At 42.9% G+C, this 22,433-nt stretch overlaps 1 protein-coding gene across 2 annotated transcripts in view; it reads right to left on the reverse strand.

Annotated features, from left to right (window-relative positions):
• Positions 1–22,433, reverse strand: part of ZNF407 (zinc finger protein 407) — a 553,482-nt gene that overhangs the window by 503,437 nt on the left and 27,612 nt on the right. The window lies entirely within an intron of this gene.

Raw genomic sequence — 22,433 nt, forward strand, 5'->3', positions numbered from 1 at the left:
GCCAGGCACACGTACCCATGTGCTCAAGATCCCAAGACGAGAATGGAGAAGAAGGGATTGTAGCATGGCCATCCAACCTGAGGGATAATTTCTCATTTTCTGTCTCTCTGCCTCTCCAGCAAGCATATGCACACTATAACAAAAATCTTTCTTAAAAAAAAAAAAATTTAAAACAATTCCTTCATCTTTTTACAGAAAGCAAAAAGCCATCTCATGACTCTTCCAATGAACATGTATAATCTCATAATATATCACCTCTCACACTCGAGCTCTTTAGCTAAAGAAAAAAGTCACTCCTCTTACAGGTGTCAATCATTCATTTCCTTATCTAACATTCATTTTGCACTGCCTAAAGGTTAACAGCAAGGGGAAATGTCAATGGTAGAGAAGAATTAATGGAGTAAATTTTGAGAAAAGAAAATTTAGTGAATAAAATGCTTTAAAATCAATAACATTGACTTTATTTTTCATTATGCTATTTAATTCAATTAAAACATCATTTTCTATTTTCATTATACCATGACTGGAATTTTCAGCTAAAATGCCATCTGATTTTATATTAATAAAAAGACCATCGATGTATTATGGCCTCAAATTAATGACAACTATTTTTAACTACTTCAATTATTTTTCTATAAGAATGCCAAAATCAAGTGAATCCTGTTGTTTTGACTCTACTAAAAGTAGGGAACAAAACTAACATGTACAGGGGGCCGGACAGCTGCACAGCAGTAAAACACAATGTTCTGCAAGGCAGTCGCATGTAGGAAGATTCCCGGGTCACCAGAGACCTGTCCAAGGACACCAGGCACACACTTGCCCATGATCCAAGGCTGGCCGCAGGCTAGGGTGGACTGCAGTGTGAGGACCCTGTTGGGGATGCCATCTGCACCCCACTTTCAGACTCCTGGAATAAATAAACCTTAAAAATGATAATAATATGGTGGGGCCAGCAGTTAGCGTAATGGCTATGTTGCTGGACTCCCACGTAGTCAACCGTGGTTCGAGTCCCGGACCCGGTGGCTTAAAGTCACACTGGGCGCGTGTGCATGCGTGCCGAAGATCCCGAGAGGAGAATGGAGGAGAAGGGATTGCGGCGTGGCCATCCCCCCTGGGGGGTGATTTCTCGCTTTCTGTCTCTCTGTCTCTCTGTCTGTCTGGCAAGCACACACGCCCTATAGCAAAAACCTATCCATAAAAAGAAAAAAAAATGATAATAATATGGCAAAAAAAGCATAAACAATAAAAATACGTAATTTGGACTTCACAAAAATGAAAAATTTTTAGAGACTGTGCTTCACTATCAACAAAGTGAAAAGAACACATAGAATGGGAAAAAAAATTTTTTGCTAATTGTGTATCTGATAAGGGACTTGCATTCTGAGAACTCTTATGAACCAATAAAAAGATAAACTAATTTTAAAATGAGGGGAAAAAAAGAGACTCTGAATCTACACTTTTCCAGGGAAAAATAAAAATGGCCAATAAGCACGTGAAAAAATACTCCACATCATTAGTTATCAGAGAAATGCACATCAAAACTATAATGAGAGAGTACTTCAAACTCACTAAAATGGTCATAATCAAAAAGTCAGATAATGACAAGTGTTGGTGAGAATGTGAGGAAATTGGAACCCTACTGGGAATATACTGCTAATGAATGTACTGCTATTGGGAATGTAAAATAGTGCAGCCACCTGAAAAAGCTGTCAAAATTTCTGTCCATTCTGCAAATGATTAAACATGGAGCTACCATATGTCGCAGAAATTCCAATCCTAGCAGTGTATATATATGTCCAAGAGAAATGAAAACATGTCCACACAAAAACGGGTCCACAAATGCACACACCAGTACTATCGGTAATAGTGACAAGGTGGAAATAACCCAAATCTCCATCAACAGTGGAAGATACATTAAATGTGGTATATCCTTATAATGGAATATTATTCAGCCAAAACGGAGCATGTCGTACTAACTGCATGCCACAGTACGGGTGGCCCTTGAAAACACTGTGCTAAGTGAAAGACCACCTATGACATTATTCTTTTTGCATGAAATGTCCAAAATAGGGAAATCTATAGCAATAGAACGGTCAAGCTTCCTTAGGATTAGAGAGAGAATGTGTGTGTGTGTGGCGGGTGGGGGGGGGTGACATCTAAAAGATACAGGGTTTCTTTTTAACGTGATGTAGATATTTAAACTGTGGAGATGATTGTATTTACCTATAAATATACTAAAATCCACAGGATCACAAATACCTCAATAAAACTTTTAAAAAATATATAAATCTTTATTATCTATATCATAGAAATGTCTACACGAAGGTAAAAAGGGGAAATGTAGTTTATTACAAGATATTCAACACTTGTTTATATACATTTCTTCAGAATGTGTTCCAGAAAATAAAAATCACCTAAGTAGTTAAGAGGTGTTTTGCAGGTAAAATAACCCTAGTAACAGAAGTTTAGACTATTGGCTCTGTAGCACAGCAATTAAGCCCTGTGCATAGGGAACTGGATCCCACACGGCTGACTACAGTTCAAACCTCAGTCTTGGCAATTTAAAAATATGCTGGGCTCACGTGCATGTGAACCCCCCAATCTTGACACAACAGAAAAATGAAGGGAGTATTGTGGTGTGACCATACCCCATCAAGGGCTGCTGGCTCTAGCTCTCACTTACATGATGCACACATTCACTTTCTGGCAATAAAAGAGAGAAATAAGTAAGTTTAGAAAATGCAGATTTGAACAAACTTTTCTTTATTAGATTTCTCAGCAGATAAGTTTCCCACCCTTATTTCATTACAGAATCCCATCTTTATAAAGAATCGAGAGACTGGTATTGCAAAAGACCCTTTAGAAAATGCTTTTTTAGATAAAGCAATGGTTTTGCTATTCAACATTTGCAGAGAAACAGTAAAAGGAGAAAAGGGAAGAAAAAAGGGAGGGGAAAAACAGAAAGAAAGAAAACATGGGGCCAGCAGGTGGCATAGTGGTTAAAGTGCTGGACTCCCACATGGCCGACCGTAGTTTAAATCCCGGACCTGGTGACTTGAAACACGCCGGGTGCATGTGTGCACCTGTGTGCCCAAAATCCTGAGAGGAGAATGGAAAAGAAGAGATTTTGGTGTGGCCAAACCCACACCACAATGTGTGTGGGGGTGCTATCTCACTTTCTCTCTGTCTCTATGTCTCCAACAAGTGCACATGCCCTATAACAAAAATCTCTGTTAAAAAAAGAAAAAGAGAAACCAGCAGATGGAGTAATGGTTATGTCGCTAGACTCCTACATAGTCGAACGCAGTTCAAGTCCCAGACCCAGTGTCTTAAAACTCACACCAGGCACACGTGTGCATGTGTGTGTTTGTGTGTGTGTGTGTGTGTGTGTGTGTGTATGTGTGTATGTGTGTATGTATACACCTGAGATCCCAAGAGGAGAATGGAGGAGAAGGGATTACAGCATGGCCACCCCCCACCCTGTGGTAGGGGGTGGATTTTCCCTTTTCCTCTCCCTGGCGAGCACATGTGCCCTATAGCAAAAAATCTTTCTCTAAAAAGAGAGAGAGAGAGAAAGAGAGAGAGAGAGAGAGAGAGAGAGAAGGAAAGGAAAGGAAAGGAAAGGAAAGGAAAGGAAAGGAAAGGAAAGGAAAGGAAAGGAAAGGAAAAGGTACGTCCACGCCCAACATTCACTTAGTGCCTGTGATGTGTCAAGTATTCCTGATTATAGATCCTGGACATACAGAAAAAAACACCCCCAAAATCTCTGACCTTAGAGTATAAGACAGGAGGCAACATATTTAAAAGTACACTGACCAACCCAAGATAGCTACTTCTGGCCAAGAAGGCAGTCACAGGAACTGGATTTACTCTCATGCTAGAAAAAAAAGGAAAAAATGTCTACAAACAGCACAAGACAATGGATATCAAACACCAAAGAACAGTTATCCCTGAAATATGGGAACCAACTTGGTGAGCTCCAGTTCACTGCCGCAGATAGTAACCAGGCCACAACAGAACAGAGAGCTGAGTTGAGGCGCAGCATAAAGCAGAGGAGAGAAATGCAGAGAAAGAAAAGACCAAGTATCTTCAGTCTCTCCAAGATTTCTTACCAAGATACAGAGCTGGCCATCTTCCCAGAAATATGTCTCATACCCTTTCAAGTCAGTCCCTGGATACACAACCACTCCCCTACCCCATACCCCAGCAAACACTGTTCAGAATTCTCCCGGGACCAGCAGTTAGCGTAATGGCTATGTCGCTGGACTCCCATGTAGTCGACCGCAGTTCGCATCCCGGACCCAGTGGCTTAAACTCACGCTGGGCACGTGTACATGCCCAAAATCTCAAGAGGAGAATGGAGGAGAAGGGATTGCGGCGTGGCCATGCCCCCTGGGGGGGGGGTGATTTCTCACTTTCTGTCTCTCTGTCTGTCTGGCGAGTACATCCTAAGACAGTTTGTTGTTGTGTAATGCTCCATGGTAAAAAAAAAAAAAAAAAAAAAAAAAAAAAAAAAAAAAACTCTCCCAAAAAAAACAAACGAATTCTCTCACAATAGGATTGGTTGTGCCTTTCTAGAAGCTCCTATTAGTGAAATCATACATGTGCTTTGTAGGGATAGCAGGCCTGGCTTCTTTTGCTCTGCATGATGTCTCTCTTACATGTGTCTGTCTTGTGTTCCATTTCATTACCGAGCAGTTACACTGTGTCAACATGCCCAATTTTGCTGACAGACGTCTGAGCTGTTTCCTTTCCTTGCTAATATGATAAAGCTGCTATGAATATTCTCCTACATGTCTTTCTACAAAGATGTATTTTCATTTCTTCTGTGTAAATACTCAGAAGCAGGACTGCTGGGTTATAGGGTAGATGTATCTTCATGAGAAACCACTTGACTGATTTTCAGAATGGTTATACTGTTTTGCCTTGCCACTAGCAAGATACAAAGACTCTGGTTGATCCACATCCTCACCACAATCTGAAGTCAGTCTTTTAAACTCTAGTCATACTAGTAGGTGTACGGTTTCAAGCTGCACTTCCCTGAAGACTAATGATGGTACTGAATAAGGGTCTCTGTGCTCTGTTGGCCTTTCGCCCATTTAATTCAGTTGTTGATTATGGAGTTTTAAGAGTTGCTTATGGGGCCAGTGGGTGGTGTGGTGGTTAAGGAGGCTAGATCCTATATAGTCTACTGTGTGGTTAGAGTATTCATACTGGCAGCTTGAGAAACATGCCAGACAGGGGGCCAGCAGATGTAGTAGCCATTACGTCACTGGATTCCCATATGGTCAACCACAGTTCGAGTCCAAGACCTACCTGGAGGCTTGAAATTCACACTGGGTGAGTATGCATGCCCAAGATCCCAGTAGAAGAACAGATGAGAAAGGGATTATGGTATAGCCATCCCCCCCCCGGGGGGGGGGGATGAATTCTCACATTCCCTCTCACTGTCTCTGTCACTTTCTGTCTCTCTGTCTCTGTCTCTCTCTCTCCAGTGAGTGCATGTGCCTTAAGCCAAAAACCTCCACACACACAAAAGAGAGAGAGAGAGAGAGAAACATGCCAGACACAAGCACATGTATGTCCCAAGTACTGAGGGAGAAATGGAAGGAAAGGGATTATGGTGTCATTTTTTTTCTCTATATTTCTATCTCTCTTGCAAGCACACACACCCTCTAAAAATTAAAAATGAAGAGTTGCTTATGTACTCAAATGTTTTACAACATATTTTTCATTGTTTTATTTTGTTCATTTGTTTTGCTTTTTTGACACAAGGCATCTGTGCTCACCCGAGAGAGAGAGAGAAAACACTCTCCAAAAGGGTATAGTCAACCATAATCCCTTCTCCTTCATTTCTCCACCCTGTCAGAACCTTGGACACACACACACACACACACACCTGGAATGTTCTTTTTTTTTGGAGAGATTTTCACTGTAGGGCGCGTGCGCTCGCCAGACAGACAGAGAGAGACAGAGAGACAGAAAGCGAGAAATCACCCCCCAGGGGGAATGGTCACGCCGCAATCCCTTCTCCTCCACTCTCCTCTCGGGATCTTGGGCACGCACGCACACGCGCCCGGCGTGAGTTTTCCAAGCCACCGGGTCCGGGACACGAACCGCGGTCGACTACGTGGGAGTCCAGCGACATAGCCATTACGCTAACTGCTGGTTCCCACACCTGGAATGTTCTTCAGCTCACCGGAGCTAGGAAGCCAACCACACAGCCAGCCATGTGGTATCCACCTCTGCTATCCACCAGGCCATGGGGCTCGACCCTCCCTTTTCCTATTATTAAATGGTATCACTGAGAAATAGAACTTTAAAATTCTGATGAACTAAATGTTCCTTCTGTTATAGTTATTTATGTGTTTAGTTTATTTCCTCTCTCTCCATGCTAGTGTAAGGACATTGCTTATTTCATCCACACATATAACCCATGAGCCTAAATCAATTCTGAGCACCTGTAAGGTACTAGAATGAACGACATGCCTCACTGTAATAAGAAATGTCTAATATCTAAGTATTTACAGGTGAAATGAAAAATGTCTGAGATATGCTTTAAAATAGTCTGGCTGAGTGGCACAATAAATCTATGTGCTGATAATAATTAAAGTTGAGTGACAGGTACTTGGGATTCATTTTATTATTCCAGCAACTCTTAGATATATCTGTATATGTATATGCTTAAAAATGTCTATAATGCAATTCTGTTTGAGAACATTTTAATGTGAGCCAGGCAGATCCAACATGGTCGACTATACAGTTCAAAGCCCAGACTTGTCAGCCTGAAGAACCTACCAGACACGTGTCAGGTAGGACAGGAGGGAGAGCTGGGAGGGAAAGGACTGCAGTATGGCAGTCCCCTGTGAGCGGTGCTTTCTCACTTCCTCTCTCTGTCTCTCTCCAGTGAGTGTACATGCTCGTTAGCAAATTTAAAAATATGAACCAGTATAACAGCATTAAAGCTGATGCTATACAGTAGCACTCCCTTCAGCTGCTGAGTGGGCCCCTCTCTGTCTCTGCAAACACTGCTGAGACACACGACTAGGCCAGCTTCACCCCAGGCATCAGCAGGAGTGTCACCTTCAGAAGACTATGAGCGGCGCACAAACACTAACTTCCTCGGGAAGACCCACACATGCGTTTGTTTAGAGTGAATGTTCTGTTGAGGGTGTCTTACTCATATTTTTAAAGACAAAAGAACAACTACAGAGGTAATATATGACATTCTTTATTATCTTGTGTATAATGGCTTCAAAAATTTTAAATCGAAATAAAAAAATCTGTAACTGAAATAGTATTTCTCAACTCATCTTTTAAAGTTATGAAATATAGCAATTCATTATGTCAAGATATAATCACAAGCATTCAATGAATATACAAGCAAAGGTACTGCATGGAAAAACGGAATTAAAGTACTAGTTTATGTTGGTGCAAAAAAACAAACCAACCAACAAACAAAAAACAGTTAAATCCATGCACAAATTTTTCATAATATACATTTTCCATGAACTTTCTGAAGATTCCCCCTTCATTTATCGAGCACCTGCTACATAAGAGAGATGACACTGATCTAAATACATGGTCCACCAGGAGCTAACACACGATATAACACCGACAAACACGGCCGTGCATGACTGGGTGTATGGTACAAACCAAAATCTACAGCAGTACAGATGCGCAAAGAAACACACTTTTCTTTTTTTTTTTTTTTGGAGAGGTTTTTGCTATAGGGCGCGTGCACTCGCCAGACAGACAGAGAGAGACAGAGAGACAGAAAGTGAGAAATCACCCCCCAGAGGGATGGTCACGCCGCAATTCCTTCTCCTCCACTCTCCTCTTGGGATCATGGGCACGCACGCACACGCGCCCGGCGTGAGTTTAAGCCACCGGGTCTGAGACGGGAACTGCAGTCGACTACGTGGGAGTCCAGTGACATAGCCATTACACTAACTGCTGGTTCCCAAGAAACACACTTTTCTAGTAGAATATTCTATTAAGATAACAAAAAAATATCATCTGAACTAAACCTTGAAAAAATGAAACCATTTTTCTTCTGTTGAGGGACCAGGTAAAAACAGTGAAGCTTTTCAAGGAGCAGGCAGGGCTGGGCAAAGTCATAAACCACACACAATGGCCCAGTTCGAAGACTCAGTAGCCCTAAGGGCCACACACTGGCTCTCCACCGCACGGACGCTCAGGCAATAATAGGCAGCTGGTGAGCCGGCCAGGACCACAGAGGCTCCAAACCAAGAGCTGGATTTGACTGAGGGGGCCACTGGGGAATCACTGAGACCTACCACCAGTCACAGAGATTACTTTTCCGGGAAGTAGAGAAAGCCTAGAGGCAGAAAGAGCTCATTACACTCGTTTAAGTGATTGCGTGGAAAGTGCAAGTGCCACCACTGCGCTGGGCGTGCAGCAGCTGAGCAAGTAACAGGAGCTACAAGAAATGAAACAAAAGTGAGGTGCGTGTGCTAATGTGCATTTCTGAAAAGGTCATTAGAACAAGTACCAAATTAACAATGGTGACTGGAGGAAGATCTTTTTAAAAGAATTCAAACATCAGTTGGAATAGCTTAAGGGCTTATTTTTCTGTGGCAGATTTCATTTATTCATTCAACAAACACTGAAATCTTTTTCTTTAGAATTATTTTATCTTCTTATTTATTCGTTTGTTTATTTTAATTTGAGCAAAGAGAGACAGAGAGAAAGTGAGAAAACAAGTCACAAGGTCTGGGACTCGAACCATGGTCAGCCATGTGGGAGTGTCCAGCGCCTTAACCACCATGACACCTGCTAGTCCCCCTTACTGAAATCTTACCACATCCCAAGGGCACCTCTGATTCTCTTAGAAATAAAGCAAACAATTACACAGGCAGGGTCCCAGCCTTGGTGGTGCAGGCAACAGAGGTGCTGCTGTGCTATGCTGGGGACCATATGGAAAGGCTCTGGGTGTGCAGCCTGGGTCTGCCTGACATACAGGGCAAGCCCATGGGTGTGTTGTGATCCTGCCAGGCTGTGTGGAGAATTACAGTGTAAAGACCCTCTCACGGGTATCAACCTCCCTCCCTCCCTGTCTGTCTCTCTCCCTCTTTCTTTCTCTCTCAAGGAAAGTAGATAAATTTTAAGAAACAAACATGGGACCAGCAGAAAGTGTAACTGTTACATCATTAGACTTCCATGTAGTAAACTACAGTTCAAGTCCCTGGGACCAGCAGATAGCATAATGGCTACCTGGACTCCCATGTAGTCGACCAGGGTTTGCGTCCTGGACTGGGTGGCTTAACTCACGCCAGGCGTGTGTGTGTGTGTGCCCAAGATGCTGTGAGGAGAATGGAGGAGAAGGGATTATGGCATGGCCATATCTCGTGGGGGTGATTTCTCGCTTTCTGTCTGTCTCTTTCTGGCAAGCGCACGCACCCTATAACAAAAGCCTCTCAAAAACAAAACAAACAAACAAAAAACACTACAGTTCAAGTCCCAGACCCAGCAGCTTAAAACTCACACTGGGCACATGCATGTGCATGCCCAAAATCCCAAGAGGAGAACGGAAAAGAAGGGACTGTGCGTGGCCATCTCACCTGAAGGGTGATTTCTCATTTTCTGTCTGTCTGTCTGTCCAGGCATGTGCACTATAGCAAAAATCTCTTTAAAAAAGGGGGGGAGGGGCAGGGGAGTCACTCTGAGTAAGCCAATATCTCCTTTCTTTCTAAAAGTACTAGTCTTTGTAATCTAGTGGAGAAATAAGTCTCCAATTTCTTCCCACGGTAAGGTTTTAAGGCTGAGAATATCTAGGAAGTACATGGACTGAAATAATGGAATGGATTATTAAGCCCAATCTTCTTTGAAGCATTATGTTTCCTAAACAAATTCAATGATTACCATTCAACAAATATCCTCACTGGGCCACAAAGATTTCCGAATATGCAACTCCATTTATAAACATCTACTAGTTAAACGTCATCATCGGAAGTGCTTGGAACCAGTACTTTAGATTTCAGGTATTTTCAAAATTTAAAATATTCACACATACACAGTAAGATAGTTTGGGGATAGTACCCAAGACTAAATGTGAAATATGCACACCTAGCCTGAAGGTAATTTTATACACTATTTCTGCACTGCAGTATTTGACTGTGACCTGTCACATGAGATCAGGTGTGAAATTTTCTACTTGTGGAGTCATGTCAATGCCCAAAAGGTTTTGAGTCTTTCAGAGGTCAGATTTTTGGATTAGGGATGCTCAACCTGCATGTTATCCAAAACCTCAAGTAGCTGCTCCTTGTCTGAAAAAATAAGTTATGTGTAACTTATCTTCATTTTTATCTAAAATTCATTAACTTGCCCATACACTGTCACTAAGAAAGCACCTGCTCTAGCTGAAATAGTTACCTTCTATGGTTTAAAAGAAAAAAAGAAAAGCGACTCAAGAAAGAAATCAAAACACACTTAAGAGTAACACAAATCAATAGCAGCCTTCTGATGACACCTGGTGGCCGCTCCTCACAGGGCTTCTTTTAGCAAGCAGCGTGTTAAAGGAAGCTCTGCGGAAAGTAGGAGTTTAACAACTGATTACCATTGCATACGCTTGCACGCAGCAGGCAGCAAGCAGGAACTCTCTCCCTGTTTTCATCCTTTCTGGTCCACCTTTCAGCCATCCTAATCTCTGTGTCTTCATTCGTCCCTTCACGCCTTTCATTCTTTCTAAAGAGCATGCATGAAGGGAGTTGCAGCTCTTGCCCCTTCTGCTTCTCACACGCACGTGTGCACACACACGCACAGACATACAGTCTCACTGCTATCATGAGGCCATACGATAACCCACCTCCTCCCAGCCTCCTGCCCTGCTCTGCCCCAGCCCCCTCTTCACCTGCTTGGGCTTTCCTGCACTCATGGTGCAGGCAGGGTGAGCTGAGCATGAGGCTCCCGTAACATCAAGGTGGGGTGCAAGTGTGCACCACAGCAGGAGAGCGTGTGTCCCACACACACACAGACTCACATATAAAAACCCCTCATGGTCTTCTGTCTTTTCCCTTGTTTTAAATTCCAGAAGAATGACTTCCACAGAAGTCATCGCAATCCCACAGCAGGATACTCTCCTCCCAGGAGACAGGTAGGACTGCCTGAAAACCTACTGTGACTGCAAAGATAACCGAAAAAATAAGCCGAGCAAGACGACCATAAACGGAATCCACCGCTTCAGTGGGACTTTACTGCTGAAGATGCTCTAACACTACACTGTGATTCCATTAACAAAGTGCCACCAAATGGATGCCGAAACTCAGTGAGAGTGCTACACTGCACCCTCCCCTCCCACCCTCCCATTAGAGCATCTCTATGTATTGCGGCCCATCAAATGAAATATCGGATTGTACAGAGAAAAAACTCACTCTCCATGGAAATGCTTACAGCTGCAGGTTGATAAACTTGTCCATGACAAAGCATATTTAACACTGTAGAAAACAGATTTACTAGATAAGGCTGGAGGCAGTTTGAGCACAACGGATGCGTAACGCATCTGGACGATTCATAACTAAACTAGCTCATGAACACTCAGGTCCAGTAAGCCCACCTCCCCACAGTACGAAGGAAAAAGCCTGTGGGAGTCTAAAATCAGCCCACAAGTTATTTTACAAAGCATAGATCTAATTGCATTCCTCTTGAATGTGGACTGGACTTAGTGTCCTGCTCCTAAGGGAAGGAAATGGCGGAGGCGGGATGCTCCACTCGAGCTGAGTACTAAGAGCACTGCGTTCCTGGCCGTCCTGCCCTAGGATCACTCTGGCCAGGGAAAGCAGGTACCATGGACTGGGCACATTTGGCCGATGAAGAGGCCCCAGGGGGAGGAACTGGGACCTCGTCCCAGAACCAGCATCTCTATGTATTGCGGCCCATCAAATGAAATATCGGATTGTACAGAGAAAAAACTCACTCTCCATGGAAATGCTTACAGCTGCAGGTTGATAAACTTGTCCATGACAAAGCATATTTAACACTGTAGAAAACAGATTTACTAGATAAGGCTGGAGGCAGTTTGAGCACAACGGATGCGTAACGCATCTGGACGATTCATAACTAAACTAGCTCATGAACACTCAGGTCCAGTAAGCCCACCTCCCCACAGTACGAAGGAAAAAGCCTGTGGGAGTCTAAAATCAGCCCACAAGTTATTTTACAAAGCATAGATCTAATTGCATTCCTCTTGAATGTGGACTGGACTTAGTGTCCTGCTCCTAAGGGAAGGAAATGGCGGAGGCGGGATGCTCCACTCGAGCTGAGTACTAAGAGCACTGCGTTCCTGGCCGTCCTGCCCTAGGATCACTCTGGCCAGGGAAAGCAGGTACCATGGACTGGGCACATTTGGCCGATGAAGAGGCCCCAGGGGGAGGAACTGGGACCTCGTCCCAGAACCAGGGTGAGAGCTGTCTTGGTAACAGATCCACTGGCCCCAAGTTAAGCCTAAAGAATCTTGACTGCAGCCCTAGGAAGGCCACCCCTGGAAGCAGAATCCCCTAGGGAAGCCCCTCCCAAGTACCAGACAGTACTGTGAGAGGATACATGCTCCTCACATTAAGCCACTGTTTTGACAGGACTTGTTATGTAGCAATAGCTGACCAATAAAATGCCTCTCTCTCTCCTTTCCATATGTCAAGAACAGATATGACTCAAGTTCATGCTTCGTTTATACGTATCTTAAATACATTTCCTTCCCTATATGCTCCAACCTTTAATGAGAATCTGGGGGTGGGGGGCTGGTGGTGGCATGGTAATGAAACAACTGAGCCCACATAGGAAGGATCTTGGGTTCACATCCCACAACCTGAGCCTGCTGGGTGCACACAGGCATGCTCTCACAATCAGGCTGGCTGAACACGAGGGTGGATCATAGCACTGGGACTGTGGAGGTGCCTGTTTTCCCATTTTTCTAGGTCTCTCTTGCTGTCTCTCTTATGCTCTTATGAAATAAACTTTAAAAAGAATCTTTGGGCCAGTCAGTGGCACGGTGGTTAAGGGGACCGGATCCCACATAGCCAATTGTGCAGTTTGAATTCCAGACTCAGGGGCCTGAGAAACATATCAGGCACCAGTGTGTGTATGCATACCCACAAACCCCAAGAAGAGGGGAAAATGAAGGGATGATAGCGTAACCTTGCCCATGGAGGGAGTGTTCACACTTTCTACGCCGCCGGAGAGCACACGTGCCCTCTGGTAAAAATTAAAGGAAAAAAGGAGCTTCTGTACTAGCACAATAACCCTGACAATACAAAGGAATTCAAGAAATGTTAACTGAAACACAGTGCTTACATGAAATGCGTGTCAAGGGGAGATTTCCTACCAAAATTCTTATTTTACAACCTCGATAAGATTTACATCTCTCTCTCTCTCACTACCAAAATCAGATCTGATCCAGTTTACAATGAAAAACTGATACATAAAAGAAACTCCGAAGTTATGAAAGAGATAACTAATAAAGAGATGAGGTCTGTAAGCTTTAAATGTGGACTTGTGCGGAATACAGGAAGTACCTTACGGTTTCCGGAAAACGTGCTCATGTGGGATGGACGCATTCAGCCCGGCAGGCAGCCAGGACTGGATTCACAAGGGCCTGCCTCAGAGGTAGCAACAGCCATGGGCTCCTTCCCAGCTGGACTCGGAAAAGCCAGCAGCCTACAGTTCCAATATTCCCAAGCCTGGCCAGGTGACCACACTGTAAACACTGCGGTCACAGGTCAGCAGGGCTGAGCAAGTCGCAACCCTCTGACCTCTCACCAGACACAACTCAGTTCCCTTCCTCTAGAAGGAGGCATTCGAGGTGGCTTGCTCCAAAAAGAACCCTCTCCAGTAAGAGTGCAAGGACATCTGAGAAATAATCAGGCTGAAACTGTGTGCTCCCAGGCCCACTTGGCTGAAAAAAAAAGAAATTTTCACTCAAGTCAAATATAACATATTGTTTCTATTCCTGACATCCAATTCAACTTAACCTGCAGGTTAAAAATTAAAATATTTGTTGGTTCAGCCAGAGGCATAGGAATTGGGGCAACTGCTCCACTGGTCAGCCCCAGACCTGGCAGCTTGAGGGATGCGCCAGGCATGTGTGAGTGCTTGCCCAACGTCTTGGAGGGACAGGTGGAGGAGAAGGGACTATGGCATTGTCTGGAGTAGTCATCTCCCCTGGAAGGTGATTTTTCCATTCCCTCTCTGTTTCTCCAAGGAGTGCACCTGCCCTCTGGCAAATTAAAGGGAAAAAAATTAAAATATTTGTTTAGGGCCTAAATGGAAGCTAAAACAATCACTAAAAAGCCACATGGGCAGGGATCAAATCATCGTGAGCAGAACAGAAAAAGCCAGCCTTCCTTCCTTCCATTTTCGAGAACTTCTGCCTTCCCAACGCTATGTGTGAAAAAGCACTAGCAGCAGAATAAAACAACGAATGACATGACAGAAAAAACTATGAAATTAGCTCAGCCATCGCACCTGGCCGTCTCTTTTTAAAAAACCTTCCTACACTTCAAGTCTATTTTCCAAATACATTAAATTGATCCAGTCGTAAAGTCAATTTTATGACAACCTTATATCAACCTCTGACAAATACATCTTTTGCAGCCTGAAGGGTTTTACACAAAAAGTTAAATTTTAATATATTTCCTTTCAAAACCTATTTTTAAAATCAATGCTTTGCTAGAATTGGTATCTAATTATTTGTTTTAAAGGAAGAAAATTCTTATTGGAACCAAAAAAAAAGGAACAAGAGAAAGGAATGAGGATTCTATGAGCAAAGTAGAAAATGAAAAAATTCCATGCCATTAAAAGCAGACACCTGCGGTCGTTTGTATCTAATGCCATTTGAAAAAAGGTTGTTTTATTATCAATGTAACTAATCACAATGAAACTATCTCCTACAACTAAAGACATTATAATGAATTTTCTTTACAGCTACAGAGAAATGGGATTTGCTGTTTCACATCAAATAGAACAGGCTGTATAAATTCTTCTTCCTATTTATTGTAAAATATAATTTCATCTATAAAATCAGTCATGAAATATTAAAACTGAAACAACAGAATTTATATCCTTTACTTAATTTAGTTTAAACGGTCTATTCGCTAAAAAAATGGGGGAGGGCTACATGTGACAAAGCTCCTCCTTTCTCATTAAGTGTTTCCATTAGACCTTTTATTTTCAAGAATTTACAATGCAGCCATAAAAAAAGGCATTCCATGATAAAAGTTGGTACAGTTCTTCAGATTTTCCTTCATCTTTTTCAAAAGGTAAGAGAATGAAACACAGAACATGTGAACTGGGAGAATAAAATTAAAGCATACTACAGAAAATCCCAAACACTGATGACAAGAACGCTGAGTGAGTAAGAAGGCCAGGGCTTTCATCCCTGCTATCTGGCAACTCAGAGGACTCTGCCGAGCCTCTGCCTCCCGCTCATGAAGGACGACCTAGGACTCCAAATACACAGAGGAGAACCTGCTGATAAGAGAGAGTTCCTGGGCACTCAAACAGCAGGAAAAAGTACTCTGGTGATGGGTTTTTCATTCCACCAAGAAAAATAGGAAGAAAGGGGGTATCTCCAAAACATTAATATGGGGGAAATGTAACTTTAAAAAAAACCAAACTAACGACATGCTCCACACTGCTCTTGCTTAGACAGGCCCATCAGGTCCACTGAGAAGGGCTGGAAGACAATGGCTAATCAAAGAACTGCAGGGAAAGGCGACTAAAACTACTAATTTTGGAAGAAATCTGGAAAACACTGTAATTCCAAATGTCAATAAGCTAACACACGATATAAAACTATCAAGCCTCAAGACATTTGGAATATAAATTATTAGGTATCAAAGATCTGAGTGCTAAGAAGTATATTTAGAAAGGAGAAAAACTTCAGCATTAAATTTTTTTAATGACTGCAGTCCTCCCAAGTCCATTTATATAATAAGGTTAATAGTTTTTTTTCCTCTGGGTGGTGAAATTATAGGATTTTTTTTCCTCTTCCTGGCTTCTATACTTTCCAAAATATATCACACTTGGAGAAGATGGGTGGCTAAGTGGGAAGCTTAGAAAGTCTACGCATGCTGAAGTAACGGAATGGTAGCTACTCTCAAGGGAAAATAAAAGAGAAAGTCTTCTGTGGAAAAACATTTAAAATTCTGATCCTTGGACTAGACTCAGAATCAAAATACCACAAATAGAAAAAAAAAAGTCAAAGAACAACTTGCTACAACCATCAGAGGTGTGTGGAATGTAATCTGAGTCAAGCACCCAGGGACACCAGCAAAGTCACCAGTGGCTCAGCGGGTCTCATAAATTCTCAGAACGGGGGTGGAGGGAGGGAACCAACAGCTGCCAGCCCACCTGAGCAGAGCTCGGCTCCCAGTCCCAGTCCCCGTGCGAGAGCCCTGGGTGCCTTGGGAGAGAGAGGGCTGATGCCAGCACCGGACGAGGCAAATACAAGACAAGCCTGGAGCACGTTATTATGTCAGAATGTAGGAAAATGATGTTAAAAACAAAAAAATCACAAAGACACAGAAACCATCTTAAAGGGATTTCTACCGGCCAAATCTGGAACAATGGGGCCCCAAAAGAGTTCATCATCATTGAACTGTTAAAATTAGGAGTAAATAAGCACGTTCAATGATGAATGACTGTCAGAGAAATGGACAGATGAAGGGGCAGAAGAAGGAAGGGCTCAGGGTGACTCTTACAGGGGAATGGTGAGGGCCAAATGAAAACCAAGGCGTGCCAGAGCCAGCAAGCCACACTGGCAAAGGTTATGTCAGGAAAACACCTGAAAGGATGCAAAAACAACGCAGGGGTCAGACGGCAACAGAGCAGTAGTGCAACCTGACTCACGTGGGGAGGCCCTGGCTCATGTCCTGAAGCCTTCCTGTATGCACCAAGCTCAGGGACGTTCATGGTCTGATCTGGACTGGCTGAGGCTGGGGGTGGATCCTGTTTCTGTGCCTTTTTCTGTATGTCTCTCTGTCATGAAAGAAATAAACACTAAAAAAAAAAAAAAAAAAAAAAAAAACCACTACTCAGGGGACCAGCCAGGTGGTTTGGTAGTTAAGGCACCTAAATCCCACATGGCCAACACTGTGGTTCCAGTTCCAGTACCACACCCAGCAGCTTGAAGAACAAACCAAGCACATGTGCATATGAGCCCAAAATCCGGAGAGGAAACTAGAGAAGCGAGTACAGCATAGCCAACCCCTGGGGATGGGGGCGGGGGCGATTTCTCATTTCTCACTTTCTTTCTCTAGGGGAATTAGGGAATGATTTCTCATCTCATCTCTCTCTCTCTCCCCCCCCCCCCCCCTGCCCGCCTCTCTCTCTCTCTCTCTCTCTCTCTCTCTCCTATAGCAAAAACACCTAGCTGTGTGCAATGGATAAACGGGCAATACCTGACCTGCGTGATTAAAATCATTCTCAGTGAAGGGCAGGCAGACATGGTGTGCCCAAATGTGACAGCATGTCACCTATGCATCATTGCAGTCGAGACTAGAAAAGCTCTGGCTGATCAAGATAAAACAACAAATGCAAAATGAGAAATGTTGTTTTAAATAGAAGACTGTATTCTTCAAAAATGTCAATGTCATGTAAGACAAAGGCGACTATGGAAATGTTCCACATTAAAGGAGTCTAGAGACATGATGACTAAATGTAACACCTGTTCTCAGACTGCGTGCTGTGGTGAAGGAAAAATGCTACTAGAGACATTTTAGGTCAACTGACAAAAAAAGTGCCATACCAATGCATGTGTAGAAAACCCATGACAGCACTGCATCCTATAAGAGAAGATCCCTACTCTGAGTGCTTCCGGGAGGGGTCAGGATGCAGAGAAAAAGCAGCAGGTGCATGTGCAGGTGGATGTGTGTTCCTGTGGATGGTGAGAGAATGTATCCAGGAGACGGCAAGAGCGAGTTCCAGCCCTGCAGGCACAACTGAGGGCACTGCTCTTGATGGCTGGGGCCACATGGGAGACTGGGTTTGGTTCCTGACCCAACCTACACAGGAAGGGCATGGCAGCATGCACCATGCTCTGGCTACAAGGGAGGCTGAGGCGGGAAGAACATGATGAGACTGGTCAGAAATACCTCTCTCCCCTCAACTTGTTCTCTTGCTTCTTCCTCTCTCTTTAAAGAGAGAAAGTACCCACATTCATTCTCTCTCATAGAAAGAAGAAAGGGAGAAATAAAAAAGCAAACGGGACGAAAATCACAATGATAAATAAACCAGAAATAAGGTTACACAGGTGTCCTACACATTTCTGTTTATTTTCACAATCTTCAATATATTTTAAATCATTTCCAAATTTTAAAAATGTTTAAAGAAAAAGAAGAAAGGAGAGTGAGCTGCTTTTGCAAGTATGGCCTCAGAAAGCTCTGCAACATCCCCAGTAGGTCAGAAGAGTCGTGACAATACAAAACTCCCTGGAAATGACAAGGTTTTCTTAGATTTGCTAAAACCTCTACTCCATATAATGGCTACTAGTCCCCATGAAGAATTCCAGGAATCCGGGAAGCTTTATCTCCAACTGAGGGTCTACTGCAAATTATTTCCCCCTGTGTAGCTGTGTCTCCAAACTAAGAAATCTCAAACTCCTCTCCCATTGTAAAATAACTGTTGGAATCTTTCTGTCAATTCCCATCCACTGCGGTTCCTACACCAATCTTAAAACAAGGACTGGGAGGGGCCAGCAGGTGGCGTGGTGGTGGGGGCACTGAGACTCACACATGGACGACCACTACTCAAGTCCCGAACCTGGTGGCTTGCTTTCTCACTTTCTTTCTCTTTCTCTAGTGAGCTCCCCTGTAGCAAGTTAGAAAGTAATAATGATGATAAATAAAATTAAATAAATATTATTTTTAAAATAGCCTGGGAGACTCTGATGCAAACAATGTCACACATAAAAGGATGTTGGACCTTTCTTCCTATTACAGGCAAACCTAGGTAAAGTGTGTTGAAATTTACACAATTTCAATAGTACCAATTAACCATCTACAAAAGATAAACCTACCATCCTCCTTGTCCAAAATAAAAGCATGCAAGACAGCATGTCATAATTTTCCAGCAAAGGCATGAGATGACAAAGCATCATTGTGACATACTCTATCATAACTCTTCTCCACATCCCTATCAGCTCTAGGTCCACTTTCTGGACTCCTGACACCTAACTTTGCTAACAACTCCGTGTCTAGTTGAATTCGCTGTTACTCAATGTGGTTTTGCAGTCACATTCGTATTTGGATTCCTTCTCTACCTCAGAATGTTCTATGACTGTCATGCCATCCACTATAGAACACTATCATTTTTTTTAAATGTGTTAGTTTCCTTTTCCTTAGTTTCTACCCAGAAAAACTACATTTCTATTTTTAAGTCTTTCCTCTGATTTTCCTTCTAAATTCCGTTTTCCTGTTTTTCATTTCTCTTGTGTCACTGTTTTTTTTTTTTTTCCTCCTCATTTTGGAGAGGTTTTTGCTATAGGGCACATGTGCTCACCAGACAGACAGAGAGAGACAGAGAGATAGAAAGCAATAAATCACCCCCCGGGGGGATGGCCACACGGCAATCCCTTCTCCTTCGTTCCCCTCTTGGGATCTTGGGCATACATGCACATGTGCCCAGCATGAATTTAAGCCACCGGGTCCAGGGCTCAAACCGCGGTTGACCACATGGGAGTCCAGCAACATAGCCATTACGCTAACTGCTGGTCCCTCTGTGTCAGTGTTTTTCACATCTCTCACTCTCCACTAACTGTTACAAATGAGAAAAGGGTAATCTCCAAACTTTACTTAACTAATTGTTCTTTAACCATATTAATGTTCTTATGTATCTCTATTGGGTCATTGAGAAAGTCGTGACGCATTTTTTATAGAAAAACAGAAAAATATGATATGACTTTCCCGACAACCTAATATTTAATTAATCCATAAGAAAAAAGTTACAAAAACAGAGCCAGCAGGTGGCATGGTGGTTAAGACGCTGGACTGCACAAAGCAGACTCTGGACTCGGTATCTTGAAAAGCATACCAGGCACATGAGCGTGTGTACATGTGTGTGCTCCCAAAATACCAAGTGGAAAATGGATGAGAAAGGACTGCAGCACGGTCATCCTCCCTCGGAGGTGATTTCTCAACTTCCTTCCATCATCTCTCTCTTTGGCAAGCACAAGCAACCAATAGCAAAAATCTAAAAAAAAAAAAAAAAAAATTACAAAAATAAATCCTTCTGAAATTCTTTATCCTATGCTATGGTCTGAATATGTCCTCCAAACTCACTTGTTGAAATCTGGTGAGCCACTGTAATGGTGCTGAGAGGGTGGGGACCTAGTCGGATTATGATGTTGAAGTGGGGCCTTTGGGAGGTGATACAGCATTGGGATGGGCCCCATGACCGACTCCTCGCGGGTTTTTAAGGAGGGAGTAAGGCAGAGACACACGCCCACAGTGACATGCTTAGCCATGCATGCAGTCCTGCCCTCCTCCATGCTGGGACACAGAAAGAAGATCCTCCCCAGATGCTGGGACCACGCCCTTGCACTTCTCCGACTCTAAATCCATGAGCCAAATAAGCCTCTGTCCTGTTAGATCACCTGTACTCAGGCACTTGTTATTAGCAACAAAAGGGACTACAATATCTAACCTGCTTTTATTTACCCTGCCTGCTGGTACAGGGTATTAATGAATTCAATAAATAAAATATGGGTAAAGGCAGTCAGGAGACAAAATAGGACTAAATACAAGGCTAGACTTCAAAAGGAAAACTACAGGGAGGGCTTCATATTTTTTAATACCTTTTTTATTTTTTTACATTTAATCACTGTGTATCATTACAGTATACCAAATGAATTTCCCCATCATGAATACAATGCGTATCAGTCCAGTCAAAGGCATTATCATGCACATTATAATCAACAGACTTCTTTCCATTAGGCTCCTTTAAGTGTTTTGCTTTTCTTCTTCCCCTTGATTCCCTCCCTCTCACCCTCCTTCATTTCCCACCCTCCTCCTCCACTGTGTATATTGAGTGGGGACATACAATGCCTTTCTTTCATTGTCTGGCTTGCTTCACTTAAGTGACAAAAGAACACAAACTACTGGAAGGAGGAGAGAGATAGAAATCATCTCCTGACTAAAGCCCCTTTCTTCGGAGAGTACTCTCCATCAGGAACCCAACAGCAGTACTCCCGAGTCCCTCTGAAGGCTTCCTCCCTTCTTCCCACCAACTGCATGGACAGTTTCCAATGTTTTCCCTTTCATTTCATTGAGCTTCAGAGTCATGAGCACTTCTTTAGGCCCAGGACTCTCCAGTAGAAGATCTGCTTAAATAACATGTTCACAATTTTTTTAGACAAGGCACTTTTGTTGTCCCTCAATAACAAACAAATACAGAAGTTACCCAAACAGAATCCTAATGACTGTGATGGGAAAACACTACACCCAAAGCCCCTAGATACAGTATGTCTGCTAGCTTCCACATGATGGCATCTATTTCTATTAGAATTTTATGAATTAAGCACTGAAAATACTAAAATAATAGTAACAGGCTAAACAGCATTTCCCAGAGTGTGACAAAAATAGCACTAGCAGCACATAAAGTTATATATCATAAATAAGGAATTTTAGAAAACACAGATTATTCAATGTGTGATAGAAAAAAGTAACACACTAACCTATGACTTCACATATATCGCTTCTGTTTCAAAACTAAGTTTGAAAAAACAATATAATGGTATGAAATATAGCAAAAACCATGAAGGAATAGGTCAATGACATCTGGGAAACTACAACACTGCATCTTGTTCATCTCATCTTTAAATTATATAAATTCTAAGTAACCAGTAAAGTCAAAAATTCTCAGCTTTCAATTCATTATTAAACAACAGAATGAGAATGTTGTGAAAACCAGTGGCTTCCCAGTTGCTGGCAACTTGTCATAGGTGGCATTGTCAGTCTTCCTTTTACTGACTGTCACACAGGAGTAGCAGCCGCCTTCAGGGCAAATCTCTAAGAAAACAGGGGGATGTAAGAAAATGTCCCAGCTCTTTAACATTGCTCATCCACATTCCAGAGAATTGATAAGAGAAATTTTACCTGTGGAGAAAGAAAGCTGCAGAAAGGACTTTGCTACATATTCACAATCTGCCATTTCTTTTAGATTTAGATATAGCAGCCAGAACAATCCTAAAAAGAAGTTAATGCCCTCAATCGCAACCACGAGGGTAAAATAAACGGACTTTAAGATGGCTCAAAGACAGTGCAAGTTTGTATCTTCCCTTGGAAAGTCCAGGGCAGGTTTCCTGGTTGAGCGTGCTCCGAGCTGTGATTCAGGGGTCCTAGCTCCTTCAGTCTAGAAGCCCTGCCTGGGCACTTCCTCACTCCCCACGTCCAGCCCACAGAACAAAGAGGGACAGAGGCAGG

Source organism: Tupaia chinensis, unplaced genomic scaffold (genome assembly GCF_000334495.1).
Source record: "Tupaia chinensis unplaced genomic scaffold, TupChi_1.0 Scaffold145592_1, whole genome shotgun sequence".
Lineage (NCBI taxonomy): Eukaryota > Metazoa > Chordata > Mammalia > Scandentia > Tupaiidae > Tupaia > Tupaia belangeri.